The sequence below is a fragment of the Stenella coeruleoalba genome (assembly GCF_951394435.1).
Source record: "Stenella coeruleoalba genome assembly, chromosome: 8".
In the NCBI taxonomy this organism is placed as follows: Eukaryota; Metazoa; Chordata; class Mammalia; order Artiodactyla; family Delphinidae; genus Stenella; species Stenella coeruleoalba.
Genome location: NC_137154.1, coordinates 77,819,083 through 77,832,317, shown reverse-complemented (window position 1 = coordinate 77,832,317; position 13,235 = coordinate 77,819,083). Strand labels below are relative to the sequence as shown.

At 40.5% G+C, this 13,235-nt stretch overlaps 1 long non-coding RNA gene across 1 annotated transcript; it reads right to left on the bottom strand.

Moving 5' to 3' along the window:
- Positions 1 to 6,024: 6,024 nt before the first annotated feature.
- LOC307190486 lies at positions 6,025 to 12,935 on the bottom strand. Its single transcript, XR_013829474.1, has 3 exons — positions 12,838 to 12,935; positions 11,788 to 11,999; positions 6,025 to 6,814 (listed from the first exon to the last, which is right to left on the bottom strand). It is a non-coding gene; the product is annotated as an uncharacterized lncRNA (long non-coding RNA).
- Between the last annotated feature and the right edge of the window lie 300 nt (positions 12,936 to 13,235).

Here is a 13,235-nt window from a genome sequence, read left to right as displayed (position 1 = left end):
GCCCACACATCTCAATCTGCTAAAGAGAACTCCATTGTACACTTGGTGTGCTGGCATAATTATTAAGAGCAGCCCCTTTCATTCTGAAAATATTGCTGTTGGGCAATAAATCATCCATAGGTTGAACCTACAACTGACAAGTGTGTAGGCCACACATTAGCTGTGTTACTGTGATAAATTCACCTGGCCTCTCTGAGCTTCAGGTTTCCCATCAGCAGAATGGAAATTGTAAAATTTACCACCTTGGGTGGTTTAAAGAGATAACTGAATAAAGCAAGCAAATGCTTAACTTCTAAACAAAAGTTAGCTGATTCCAGCACCAGCCATTCCCAGCAATCCACAGATTAGAGCAATGATCCCGGCACCCAGATACAACCCAACAGAATTCCAAAGCCATCTTGACTAGAGGTAGGAAAGTATGTATGAGGCTATACCACTGTTAAATAATAGACAAAATATATATTGGTCTCTGCCCCCACTTCATGCCACAGAGATCCCAAAACTCTTGTGATTTCCGAAGTGATAACAGCACCAAGAACATATTTTTTTCTCATATTTGGTCTTTGACCCCAGTTCCTTACACAGGATTCCTGAACCCTTTGTAATTTCCTGAGTGATATAAACTTTTGTTCTCCTAAGGCAAGTCTGGGTGGGCTCCTGGATGAGTGCTGGTCACCAGAAAAACCAAACCATGATTAGAAGCTTGGAATTTTCAGCCCCTTTCCCAACCACACCCCATTCTCTTGAGGAGGGAGAAGGAATGAGTTAATCATCAATCATGCCTACGTGATGAAGTCTCCATAAAAAACCCCAAAGTAAGGGGTTTGGAGAGCTTTCAGGTTGGTGAACACATCCATGTTAGTGTACCCCAACTCCATGGGGACAGAAGCTCAGGACCCTCCAGACTTCTTGCCCCATGTATCTCTTTTTCGGGCTATTCATCTGTATCCTTTATCACATCCTTTAATAAAGTGGTAAACAAACATACGTATTTCCTTGAGCTCTGTGAGCCATTCTAGCAAATAACTGACTTTAGAAGGGATTTCTTTGGAACCTCCGATTTGTAGCCACGTTGGAAAGAAGTTGTGGGTAACCTAGGACCTATTACTCATGATTGGCATCTGAAGTGTGTGTGTGGGTTGGGGGAGGGGGAATCTCCTGGGATCTGAGGCTATCTCCAGGTAGACAGTGTCAGAATTGAGTTAAATTATAGGACATCCACCTGGTGTTGCTCGTTGTTGGGGAAAATCTCCACACATCTGGTGTCAGAAGTGTTGTTAGTGTGGCAATGTAGAAGTCAAGGAGAAACACAGGAGGAAGACTGGGTATTTTTCCTATACAGGCAACAGTGCCCAGTGCTCCCCCCTCCCCACCCCACCACCACCTGCAACCCTGTTTACTAGATAACTGGGGATATTCAAGGCTTGATCTATGACCCCTGAGTGCAGGCTCCCTGCAATGCTCCATTCTAAAAATCAGGGAAGCCTAAGTCCAAAGATGTGACCTTCAGCTACTCTTCGTCCCCATCTCTTGTCCCACCTCATTCATAAAGCCCTTTAGAGGCCTGGGTTCTTCCTTGCACTTGCCAATCTCCTCTCTACCAATATGTGCCAGGATACAAATACTCACACTGTTCCAATGCATAATCTTATCTGGTTTTGTTTTTCTTCTTTTTCTTTGATGCACTAGAAAGTGAAATGCAAATATTTTTCCTCATCTTTGGTGAAGAAAGCCCTCCCTTCCGTGGAGCAAAGAAGAACATGTTTCTCAAGTTACAGATTTAATGAACTTAAAGTGTTTGGTGACGGAGCAAGAGGGAGGAACTTCCACCCATACTAGAGATTACTTGGCAATGGTGGGGAGAAGAGGTCCATAGGTCTAGAAGCAGTAGGAAGCCAGGCTCTGCTCCAAGTCATTACCCCAGGAAGCAGCAAGACTCCAGAAGGAGGTACGTGGTTTACCTAGGGAAGCAGAGGCCTAGGCACTGGGTTTCAGAGCTTTGACAAATATTCTAGTATGCTAAATGTGTCAGGGAAACTGCCAAAAGCTGCCCGACCTGACAGGATTGTGCGGACAGAGACAACGGGCAGACCAGCAGTAACTTGGGTGGGAGACATGACTCATGAGTAAGAAAGGCCTCCGGAAGCTTGGTGAAACGAGGGAGCACAGTTGAGGCGGCAATGCAAGGCTGCTGGAATAAGTTGTGTACACCTTCCTACCAGCCCAGTGGAGTGGCACCTTGGAGTCAAAACTAGGTTGATTCAGAGATCACAAAGAAATGTGATATTTCTTGCACACCAGAAGGTCTTAGATTCAGACCTGTTACAATATAGTAGATTCCTACTTGGGGTGTAAATCCAGTAGCTGAGGGACTAACCCCAGGAGGAGAGATCTCTGTTGACCATTCCTTGGTCACCCTTCCAGACTCATTTTTGCCACACCAACCATGCCTCAGCCTCTGGCATGACACTGCTCACCAGCCTCAGCATTCATCCTCAGTCCTGCCAGGTGTCCAGGGCAAGCCTTCTGTATCTTCTCTCCCACCTTGTCTTGATGTGGTTTATCTCAAGAAAGAGATATTTGTAGGATGGAGAAGTTTCTCTTCCTCAATTTTACTTTCCAAATGTTCACCATCTATCCCCTGGTGACTCTCAAGTCTGTATCTCCAGCCCTGTCCTGACTATAGAATAACAGTTCATATATGTGACATCCCCTTGGTACCCTACCTAGAACTCAAGTTCCAGATGCTAAAACTAGAACTCATTAGCTTGTGCCACCCTGCCCTTAGATGTCCCTATCTCAGTAATTAGAACCACCAACCAGTTGCCTTAATCAGAAACCCAAAGTCACCAACTCTTTTTAAATGTTCTTTATTCTCCATCTTCTCAGGTCCCATTACTTCTGATTTCATTCAGGACTTCATCATCTCCTTCCTGGATTGTTACAACAGCCTCCTAACCCATCAAACTCCAGTATACTTTCCACAAAGCCAGATCAATGTTTCCAAAACACAAAGTGACTGTCACTCCCCTTTTTAGCATCCTTCAGTGGTACCTCACTATTCTGCTGTCCCATGTCATACAAACTGCGGACCCTGGCCAAATCCATCCTGTACCCTCTTTTGGTATAGCCCTCAAGATAAGAATGGATTTCACATTTTTAAGTGTTTTAACCAAAAAAAAAAAAAAAAGAAGAATACCAAACAATTGCCATAAATGACCTACAAAGCCTAACATATTACGATCTAGCCTTTACAGAAAAAGTTTACTGCCCCTCTTAAGTTTAAAGGACTCCATTCTGGCCCTCCTCCAACCACTCCCCTCCCCACTCAGGGCCAGGAGTCCCCATCTATCCAAAGGGTGGTCCCACTGAGAGCCTGTGTCCTCCTCCCTTCCAGACAACAGTCCTGGAATTCCCAACCCAAACAGCCTGATCCCACTGCTAGGGCTCACTCTTAGGCCTTAGAAGTGGCCAAAGGCAGATATTTTCAGGGAGATGGGACAGAGCCTGGACATGCAAGCTGGGTTGTTCACACATGTGTGTGAGGTGAATTACAGGAGAGAGGGTAAGATGAGAAGGGGACCAGCCAGGAAACTGTACTTGTGTTTTTGGCCTGGGCCCCACAAGTATAAGGATATTTTAGAATTCCCTAGGTCTGCTCAGGATACTTTTAGAATTCCCTAGTGTGATAAGGAAAACTTTTCATGATGTGGTACCCTGCATTCCACACTCAAGACAAGCACTAACAAGACTGACTCTTAGTGCACCCTGCTGTTTTACCAAGTTCCCATGGACTTGCCTCCCTTTTGCTGTCCATTCTCCTGGTAGAATCCTCTCAATTTCAAGACTCAACTCCAAGGTCAGCTCCTCAATGAAGCTTTTCCTGGTCTCTCTTCTCTCATGTCTCATCATTTCTCATTTAGTTTTTAGGGCCTCAAATGCCCTACACAAATGTCTACCACAGTACTTCTGACGCTTTATTCTACCTCATTTCTATGTCTGTTTCCTTCCTGTAGACTGGACCCTCCTTGAGGACAAAGACTTGGTCTAATTTTTTTCTGTAACCCAATCAGTGTAATGGAGTATCTAATGCATAATACGTACTCAATGATTTTTGAAAGAATGCATGAATAAGTCAATATATATGATCAGTTTACCTTACCAAATCTTGGGATCCACCCTCAAAGGGCATAGATACTTGTATAATCCTAAGTCACTATGGTCTCCATCCCATTTTTATCCATGGGGAATTAAAATAAAAACTAGGATCCTATAACTATCTGCAGTTTTCTATATGCACCATATGTTTATGGCCTCTATGACCTTGTTTTGAGGTCTGGTGAAGTCCTCAACACTTAACACTTACCTCAGGTGTCCCCTCTTTCAGAACACCTTCAAGCTGAGTTTGTCTTCCCCATTGGCATACTCTTGTTCCATTGCCTATTTCTCATACCAAACTTTTACATTGTTTATGTCTTTCTCCCCAACAAGATTGAGAGCTCCTTGAAGGCAAGATCTGTCTATGCATTTTTGCATTTCCAGCGCCCAGGGCTACACCTGACACTTAGAAGTTGTTTAATAAATGTGTGTTGACTGATTAATGTTCACACACACAGAGACTTTAGAGACTGTGGAAGTTATCCAGTCCAAAGAAGGAATCCCAGCCACTGTATTCTCTCTGATCAGCCCATCTTTGTTTGAAAACCTCCAGTGACTGTCACGTAAGACTACCCTAACAGAATGTACGCCTCACTGGGATAAGAGTTTTTGTGTGTTTTTCACTGGCAAATCCCCAGAACCTAGACCAGTGCCTGGCACACAGTAGACGTTCAACAAATATTTAGTAATGTTTGAATGAATAGTTGAAAAGTTTTTCCTGACACTGAACCCAAATTTGTTTCCTTGTAATTTCTACCCTTTGAACTTGGAATATATGTTTTTCTTCTTCACATGACAAGTTCCACATATTTTTCAGGGAGATCTCATATCTCCCCCACCATGAACCTCTTCTTCTCCAAGCTCAACAACCTCAGTTCCTTCAACTCTTCCTAATCTGTTCCCAGTCTCTTTGCCATCTCCATGCATGCCCTTACCATCAACATCCTTTTGATACTGAAAAAATAATTAAGAGGAGCTGTGAAAGAGAGGGGTATAATGTAATTAAAACCCACAGCCCTAGGCCTAGTATAACAACTTGAACATTAAAGAGTTCAGAGAATCCCTAGGGGTTAACTAGTTTAAGCTCCTCATTTCACAAATGAAGAAATTGAAGTTAAATTACTCATCAGAGCAAGACCTGCTCCTGGTCCAGTAGCTAATCAGGCGTAGACCCATCTCAACCCCAAGATTAATCATCTTATTCTACTTGAATTCTTAGTTGGATGTTAAACTGAAAAAGCTTAGATTTGCAGAATCTAGCTCTCTGCCAAAGACTATTCTCTCTAGAGATGTGATGAAATTATTTTAAAAAGAAGGCCAAGTTTCCTAATTCTATAAGCAATAATTTACACTTGTTGAAGCTGTTTTTCATGAATCACCAGATTCTTGGTAGCCTTTTAAAGAGAGAGTTAATAAAATGGTTTATAACTTGTTATAAGAGCTATAAAAATCATTTTATTAAGTTCTTATACAGATTCTTTGCATGATACTTAATTTTTTTTAGTTCAAGAACTAACTGAATCTCAATGTACATTATATGACAGAGGCAACCCAGCTGAACCACAAGAGGTCCATGCCACTTTTTTCTTTTACCCCATATCAGGCAAATATAGAGGAAATTAAATTAAAACCAATTTTTTGGAACAAGAAGGGATCACCCATTCCCACCCCGATTTACCATTCCTCTTTTCTATTTACCACTTTTTCTTATCCCAGAAAAGAATGAACAAAATTGAGTAAACAAGTCAAATTTTTAGGAAAGACATTTAAATATTTCAAAGGCATGGGCAGTTACATACCTTTTAAGGAATTCTGTCTTAAAATTGATGGAGTAGAATAATTAACAGAGGGATGGTAAGGGTTGCTTTTAGTAGGTACAACGTCTATTTGCAAATAAGCCAATTTGCAGATAATCCAGTTGAAGAGCTCGTTTTCTAACCCATTTTTCTAAAATGGATCTGCCTATTTGTAATTGGAAACTTCCTGGAAAATGGGTAATAAACACATACATTTTACTTTCACGTTAAGTACAAACTTTAGTAGTCAACAATTTGCACAAATTATTTTTGGAGAGAATTTTCCTCTGTGAACTTCCCCCTCAAAGATTTGTAATTTAAAACAGGAAAATGCACAGTGCAGTCCAGTGTCAGAATTGCATCAGAGTATTACCAGGACAAAGTGGTAGATTTTTATCTTGGGAATTGCAGCTAACTACAATAGGTCTTTTCTTTCCCTGTAATCATCCTCACCTTTGATACTTCCATCTTCTTCAGTGGTTTTCAAAGTGTGGTCTGGCTGCATCAGCAACACCTGGGAACTGATTAGAAATGCAAATTATCAAGTCCTACCCCAGACCTACTGAATCAGAAACTCTGGGGGGTGAGGCCCAACATTTTGTGTCTTAACTAGTCTGCCAGGTGACTCTGATGCACGTTAAAGTTTGAGGATTGACACTGTATTGTAATAGCAGTTCACCACATCCTTTCCTTTACATTTCAAATGCAATGTTCTTACCCTTAGACAGGCCCTTGTCACCTTACAGAGGTGAGAAACAGAAAAGTAGTCAGTGACATCTGGGAGCTGATCTGGCACTCACGGCTTAGGTCTTGGTGTAGAACATATTCAATTTCACAGAACATCATCAGATCAGGCCACTCTGTGATCAAGACAAAAACAAACCCAGTCCGAAATCACATCTGAACACACACAAAAACAGGAACATGTCCAAACCACAAAAATAACCAAAATATTTTCCATCCTAGCTAATATAAGCGGCCACTGCCTCTTTGCCAATTAAAGTTTAGGCTCTTTTTATTCCTGCCCCTTTCCAATAAGACTTATAAGATACCCAATCATAGAATTGCCCCCACTTCCTGACAGCATCCAATCCCAGACAAAGCCCCATCTCTCAATATTACCTGACACAAGCCCAAATCCTAAAATAAGTCCTTTCTAATTACATAAGCCCCCACTTATCTGCAGTTTCACTTTAGTGGTTTCAGTTACCTGTGGTCGACCTCAGTCTAAAAATATCAAATGGAAATTTTCAAAAATAAACAATTCATAAGTTTTAAATTGTGTGTGGTTCTGAGTAGCATAATGAAATCTCACACTGTCTGCTCCATCCCACCCATGACATGAATCCTTCCTTTGTCCAGCTATCCTGCCCCTTAGTCACTTAGTACCCAACTTAGTTATCAGATCGACTGGTCACGGTATCAGTGTTTGTATTCAAGTTACCCTTACTTAACAGTGGTCCCCAAGTTCAAGAGTAATGATGCTGGCAATTCAGATCTGCCCCAGAGTAGAGGCAAAGTGCTTCCTTTAAGTGAAAAGGTGAAAGTTTTCGACATAAGAAATAGTATGCTGAGGTTGCTAAGATCTACAGTAAGAACAAGTCTTCTATCCATGAAATTGTGAAAAAGGAAAAAGAAATTCATGCCAGTTTTGCTGCTGCACCTCAAACTGAAGAAGTTATAAACACAGTGCATGATAAGTGCTTAGTTAAGATGGAAAAGGCATCTTAAATTTGTACAATAAGATATTTTGAGACAGAGACTACATTCACATAACTTTTATTATAGTATATTGTTATAAGTATTCTATTTTATTATTAGTTACTGTTGTTAATCTCTTACTAGGCCTAACTTATAAATTAAACTTTATCATAGGTATGTATGTATTTTTTTAAAAATGCAGTATGTATATGGTTTAGTACTATCCACAGTTTCAGGCATCCACTGGGAGTCTTGGATCGTATCCCCCGAGGATGGGGGGGATATTACTGTTCTTACTAAGATGTTGCAGGGTGTGTAACTCATCTTGCTACAACAAGTAATAACCACCTTTCTCAGGAACAGATGTGTTCCTGTGGTCTTTGACTGGACGGCATTGACATAAGAATTATTGCACAACCTCCTAGTCAGTGGGGACCAGTACCCTTCCATGAACAGTTTGTTCCCAGACCAATGCAAGGTAAACATTAGGATTTGTTGTTTAGAAACATTGACAACCATTTGAGACAGTAATTTTATGTCTGTTGAATCTAAAAATAGAAGATTGCTTATATTTTGTATACCAGTTGTTTAAATTTTATTTTTCTAGTAATTTGTAATTATATCTTACAAATGATCTGCAATAGATTTAAAAAAGAAAAAAAGAAACTGATACTCCATTACAAATTGTTTGAGACGCATCGTCCTCCAGGACTTTTCTAATACTTTTCTTTTTCAATGCTGCTATCACATTAATCTTTAGAAAAGTCTGCTTTCAATATATTGTGCTCTTTCTCAAGCATCTCCAACATTACAATCTCCTCTGTTTTCCAGTTGAAGAGAGAGGAAACTAACATATTTTGAGTGTCTACCATATGTTATTAATTGTGCACATTTAAATACACCCAATTCCCAGGAAACAATTCTAAATAAATATTAGCATTCTATTTCAAAACCTATTCCACAAAAAGTACAAGGACTTTTATGCGTGATTTTTTTTTAATTCAAGGAACATATATATCGAATGTTATTTAGACAAGAATAAAACAGGACAGGCTTTCCAATTAATTTTTTAGAAGCCATCATAGTAGAACAAACCTGATCAATATAGCATTTGAAAACTCTAGTGCAATGTCATTAATAAATATTGATGCAAAGGTGCTGTACTACGCACTTGTGAGAATTTGTTCTTCACTTAACATTTATCAGGTACTTACTAAATGTTGGCTCCATTCATGGTCCCTTTGGCAGCCACATTTGTGCCATTTCCCCTCCTTTTGATAATGGGCTTTGTCATCCTTGGCTACAGAAGCTGGTAAGCGACATAAGAGCCAATCAAAATACCTCACCCTTCTGGCCTCAGTGATGGATCCAGTGGTGTGTTCATTACCCATGTAGAATAAATCAGTTTTCCCCAGAATTGTTCTAACTATAGGTAGCAGGGAAGTTGCTCTTTTTCCTTTGTTGTGAGTCATTAGGACATGGTATAGATTACCAGTAGCGTATTCCCCAGTACATGGAGAAAAAAATTTTTTCCCCAGTACATGGGGAAAAAAATAAATTCAAAATTCAGAGAGACATAGAGATAGAACAAGAATGAGAACAAGAGTGCAGAGGAGAGACTCCCAAAACTTGGGATTCCCTGGGCGAGGTCATCCCTGAAGCCAGCACATTCTCTTCCCTGTCTCGGGCTTGGTTTCATAAAACAAAAAAATTCCTTTTTGGTTTAAGGTAGTTTGAGTTCCTTTTCTGTCACTTGCAACCCAAAAGCCTTCATTAACACAAACCTTCAATAAGTAGCCTGTGTGGTAGAAAGAGAAAGGGCTAAAGATTGAGACAAATATAGTTTTTCCACTCAATAATTATGTGACTATTAGCCTCTCTGAGCTTCATTTGCCTTGTTTGCTATCTGGCAATAAAAAGAGCCCACTCCGAGAGTCAGACTGTAAGCTTTGGAAGGACAGGAAATATGTCTACCTTTCTTGTTATGTCTCTCTCACATGAGGGTCTCATGACCTGCTTAATGCGGGAAGGGCCAGGGGAAGGTCAGAGACACCCTCCTGCTTCTGCCATTTTCTCGGACTCCTTCAACTTAAAATATTCAATATACCAAGACGTCATATTTTAGGATAGCATGTCCTAAACCCTATCACTTGAAAACCAGAGCTTGGTTTGGCAAATGTTCCCACAGTTAAAGCCAATTTGTTGACCTTTTTGTGTTTCTGCTTTCACTTACTTTTTAGCCTCTAAAATTCCTAACTTCCTCATCCATTTATTGTTTTCTAAATGTCCTTTTATCCTTTATCCAGCATTTTTATTGTGAGAGTCAACCAAGATATCTAGACTGCCATTTTGCCAGAAACACAAGTCTCTGACTGGTAGTTTTATTTACTATTCTTACGGACTTCCACTGTTTTCATTCAAAAATCTTTCCTTTATTTAGCGTCTTCTATCTTTATTATTGTAGGATATTTTAATGTCTTAGTCTATATGATTTTCCTTCTCATATTTCATGATTAATTTGTCTAAGTTTTCCCAGGCGTCTTACAATTTTCTAACCTTTGACTAAAGCAAGTAAGTGGTCAGGAGTATGAGCAATTTTCATAAAATAATCAGTAGAGCAGAGTAGTTAAGAGCATGAGTTCTGGACCCAAACTTCCTGTGCTCAAACACTCATTGCCACTTAGCTGGGAGACCTGTATCTTGAACTTCCTCATGTGTAAAATGCAGGTGATAATAATAGTACCCTCCTGTTAGTATTAAAGAGAAAACCACAGGCCCAAAATGGCATCACTTCTGCTAAAGACCATGATGCCAAACATAGATTTAATACCTAACCGAACTGCAGTTTCAGCCTTCCCCAGAAATGTAATCTTATTCATCCAGTCTGGAATTTCCTGGTCAGTATCAAGGAGGTAATCTGCCACAGTGGGCCCTCTCCATTCTCCCCCATCCCCAGAGGAATAAGAGGCAATCTACATGATAAAACCCTTGCCCTTCTCTCTCCTCCCCGCAAAAAGATATCCTTTCTTTTCTTTTGCTAATAGCTTCCTCATCCCACACTTCTTCCTATAAAAACCTACCATTTAGTACAACCCCTCAGAGTGCCTTTCTGTTTTCTAGACGGGATGCTGCCTGATTCATGAATCATTCATTAAGGCCAATTAGATCTTCAAACTTACTGGGCTGAATTTTTTAACATTAGGGACTGAATTAGTTAATATATGTAATGCTCTTAGAACATAGCTTGCCACATAGTGTTATATTTTTTATACCATTAAAACTGTAATATGATTAAATTATTAAAATTAGTGTAACTACCTGGCACCTGTCAGTGACAACATTTATAAATTAGTAACTTTTTTTCACATAATCCTAGAGGCCTGTGCTTCATTGGCTCAAAAACCATATAAAAGCCATACCCATACGAACCTTAGAGAAACCAGACCTAAGTGTTTTATATAAAAGAATTAACACTGAACACTTACTGTGCCAGGCATAACAGTAAGGACTTTCTATGAATTATCTTTTTTTTCTAACGTCACTGTAACACAGGTAGTATTATTATTCTCATATTACAGTTTAAGGAATGGAAGTTCTGAGAAGCTAAAATATATGATTGGGCCACCCAACATGGCTGTATCTTGCTTTCTGTACACCCCCTGGTCAACCAGTTCCTGCTTCACCTACACCCTACTCATCTAACTGACTTTCCCTCTTAATTATAGATCCTAATCAGTAAATGCCTACATACTTGCACCTGGTCCCAGCTAGTGATAGTTCAAAACTTTAGATCAAAACATCTCCACTATGATAGCTTATCAAAGGAGCAATGAGGAGAGTGCTCCTCTGCTGGTTTCCCTGGTAACCAGTGAGCCCACCTGACGTTAATTCCCCCTTTGACCAGTAACCTTCTTCTCTCCCCTGAAGCGAAGACTGCTGCCATGTCCTGCCGGCCATCGGCTGCACACGGTAGGGTGTCACTCCAGGACCTTATTTCAGACATGTAAGATCCCCCATCCATTAAACCACTGATGTCTCTGTTGCTGACTCTGGTCTCTTCCTTCGGTCTTGAGGCTGGGCAAGTACAGTGCTTGCAGGCCTGCGGGGTGCAGCCCAGCGTAAGGGAACTTACGTAGGCTTGTGATGGAGGAAGGCCCAGATTCAAAGTCAGGCTGTCAGACCTCACAGTGAGTATGTTTAACCAAGAAGGTGGGCAGCACATCTCTGGGGTCAGCTCACGCTTTCATCCCTTGAATTCATGGGTTTGGTTCCATGTTGCTGTTGTTTTGGCCGCTGGATAGGACATTAAAGACTCCTTTGTCAAATGAATCCTCTCCCTTTTACCTAGGAGGAAATTGGGGCTGTAAGTTTGTGACTTGGGCTCCACAATTAGAAGTGGCAGAAATGAGGCCTTCTAACACAACACTCTAACACTTATTCATTTACTTCCTTAATCCTGAAGCCAAAGTTTTATTTATTCACACCATCTGAATTCACACCACCTGAGTTATTTGATATGTAAATTATAAATGTAACAATAATAAACTTAGGTGAAAACGTTTTGAACTTGCTGGATTTCTATATTAATAAAACAAACAATAAAACAAATAATACAAAACCAAGCAATTTGAGCAAAAGTATCTTCAAAGGAGAAATAGGTTTAACTAGATTGGATTATAATGCCGCCATCATTAGTGCCACACCATCTTTCTAATATGCTAGAGGGTCATGTGAACCACCTGGTTAGCAAGAAAAAAAATGTTTCAAGCCTCAGTAAAACTTCCTCCTTCCACTGAAGCATACTCATCTTCTGTGAACAGATACAGCAAAATACAATAGAAATAAAACTAAGGCTGTCCTGATGAGAATGGGAATTACCACCTCCCAGACTCAGCTCATCTCACTAGTCCCTTGAGTCTCAGGTACCAGCAGGCCACTTGGCAGCCCCTCTCAGCGAAGTTAGTCCTCATTAACAAGAGTGAAGATCAGGAGATCCTCAAATTGATTCAGGTCTGGACATGCTCTCTCTGAGACTGGGATGCTCATGGTGTTCTAGCTAGCTAAGTGTTTAAGGGCTTCACTTATTCCAGCCTGAAACTTCCACAGGGAAGGGAATTTGCCATGTTCATCTTTGTCTCCCCAGCACCTAGCATGGTCCTAATGCTTAGCAGGTGGGCCATACCTGTCTTTGGAATGTTGTAAAGGTTAGACAAATGAAGGAGTCAATGAGTTAACGGATGTGAGTCAGGGACAGGATGGTTCAGTTATGGCATCTTCCTTCTGTGGTCACAGACAAGGTCTGTGTGAAAACAGCAGACGATTTAAGTTTCTCTCAAACTCAACATAAACCAGCAGTGAGATGTGGCTGATAAAAAAATTATGATATAACCTTGATATTGAGTTAACAAGAGTATGATACTCAAAGAAAAGTTAGTAAGGGATTCTTCACTCCTACGGTCACTTCCCAAGCATTCCAAATGCCATGCTCAAATCCAAAGGAAACTGATCTTTCTTTCCAAGATAGACTCTCACCCTTTTGTCCTGTTTCTTCACATGGTTTTCTTCCACCCATAAAAATCC